The sequence below is a fragment of the Fopius arisanus genome, unplaced genomic scaffold (assembly GCF_000806365.1).
Source record: "Fopius arisanus strain USDA-PBARC FA_bdor unplaced genomic scaffold, ASM80636v1 scaffold00204, whole genome shotgun sequence".
NCBI lineage: Eukaryota > Metazoa > Arthropoda > Insecta > Hymenoptera > Braconidae > Fopius > Fopius arisanus.
The window spans coordinates 77,846-80,499 of NW_011887943.1; positions in this window are offsets into that span (position 1 = coordinate 77,846).

The following is a 2,654-nucleotide window of genomic DNA, read 5'->3' on the forward strand; positions in this document are numbered from 1 at the left end:
CGGAGCCACAATAGCCCAGTAGGGGTTCGGTGACAAGAAGGCAGCAAATGCCTATCCGTATTTTTAACCATAACCATAACCATACCACCTCAATCATCATAATTACAACAAATTAATTCTTGATTTTGTCTTCAAAATCATCATGAGTAGTAGAAACTAATAATGAGAAAGATGAACTTGTTTTCTTATCAAATCTGAGGAATGATTTGAAACTCGATACTTCTTTCTCTTTCTCTCTCTCTCTCTCATTGAGATTGAAGCGCGAACTGGTCCACCGCTCACCAGGCCGCGTGTGTTTACCGGTGAGCACGTACGCGCCCTATAAACAAAACACTCGACCTCTTGGATGAATCGCAGTGAATCGTTGTCCAAGTGGAATGAATATTTCACTATAGTCTTCAAAAGACAATACCATGCAACATAACACAAGTTTAATAATTTGCAATGATATTTCTTTTTTTTTTTTGAGGGGGTTTTACATTGAATGCCCATGACATTGAACAAAACAGAAATTAATTGTGCACTTTTGAACTGAATGTTTCCAATTTAAATGGAACATCAATTACTTTATCTAATTGGATAACAATTAATGATAAGAAAACAGACACGAATCATTTTCATTTTTCAATAATCTTCAATAATCTTAAACTCGATACTTCTCTCGCTCTCATTGAGATTGAAGCGCGAACTGGTCCACCGCTCACGTGGCCGCGTGTGTATACCGGTGAGCATGTACGCGCCGTATAAACAAAACACTCAGCTGCTTCGATGCGTGGTTTCGAATGGATCGAAAAAATCATATCATACAACATAAGAAGTATAATAATAATAATAATAATCGGAAAAAGGGAATTTTTTCTATATTGAATGGAAATGTAAGGTTTGTCAAAATGAACATGAGAATAGTTTTTAGAATGTGTAAATATATTTTTACATTTTTTGCAAGTCAAAACAAAAGAACGATTTTGAGATAATAATTGAATTAAAAATGTCTGATTTTTTAATGAAAAAGTTCATTAAAATCTTGTTCACTATTGTCGAATTTTTTATGAGTACGCTGGAACCAATTTTTCAAGCGGTGCACATTCACCAAAGCGCAGCAAACTAACTCCTGCGCTGTCTTAATGTGTCGATGAGTGTGCGGATGGGCAGTTTCTTTGAAGAAGCAATTGTCGATCTTTGGACAATTGTAATTTTCTAAATTTACAACGCGGTAGGAATCGCCAAGCAGTTGTTCCACATAATGCTGTTTCTCTAAACCTTTCACATAAATTTTTCGACTATTCAGTAGAAAACTGTGAAAAACTTTGTCAATGTTCTTATAATCACAAACACCAACACTCCATTGTATTCCATGATGATTACGAGTTCGCCACCTGTTGGTTATAATATCCTGCATCTCCAGATCACTCCAGGCACATGGTGGTTGAAAGAGGATGTTGATGGGGGGCGATTCTTCAATATCTGGCGACTGTTGCACTGCCACTGCACTCAATTCTTTTATGATAAGTTCTCCTCGATTTTGGAATCCTTGCAAATCAATGATGAATGCGATGCTGTTGATTGATTAATTTCTATCAGTGCAACTACTCTGACGTTCAGAGCGGAGGTTTGCAGTATCCCGTTCTCTGGGCTCATGTATTTCTTCACTGGCTGTCTCTCTCCCCACCCTCATCCGATTTTTTCATTGCTTATTATATACTATTGAAAAATGAGCTGAGGACATCAATTGCCACAGCCTCCATTTCCTCCAGCGTGTCAATATCCGGACTACATCCCTCGTCATTGTCTGAATCACATTCAGGGGAAGGCCCGCCCTCACATGAACTGCAATCGGGAGATGTTCCACTATCAAATCCTTTAGCCACAGGTCCTTGCATAAATATATAAATATCGTCGGTTTTCACAAGGATTGTGCGAACCCCAACCAGTGAGAGATCAACTTTTGTGAACCATTGAATTGTTGAATAGCTCCATTAACATCGGTAATCAGCGATGGCACAGGTAGTTGCATGAACCATTGCAACGGTATGATGACATTCTCCAGAAGACGCTTGTATGTTTCTCCATTGTCTCGTGCAGCAGCAGCCTCCAATGATGGGTAATACTCGACCCACATCTCGAATAGATTATCGTTTGACATTTGTGAAGAATTTAATTTTTTAAACAATCAATAACTTTTGACTATGCAAGAAGAGTGATTATGATATCCCCCCATATGCATGAAATTGAAGAACCAACGGATGAGATTTCCATAAGATGTTTATATGTGCATCGAAATGTTGATCTTATTGGGAGGAGGAGAAGAAGGGGTATAGGTGTCAAAGAAATTATACACTAGCACATCTATACTCGATTTTTATTCAATGACAGTGGTATTATAACTTCGAGTATATATTATCAGCGGTGATACAGACACAGAGGGCACTTTGCTATGGGTGGGGGGATTGGATTGAGTGATGCGGGTGATATTGAGGACCAATGCGTGCGGCAATAACGTAGCTTGGCGATGTTTGGATCCCTCTTCATCATCTCAGGCAACTTGTCCCAAGCCGCATCCACGGTGTCCTTGGCAATGGTTTTGATGAAATGCTTCAATAGGACTGCAATTTCCTGAGTGGTCAGTGCATTCAAATGCTGAGTTTCACAAAATT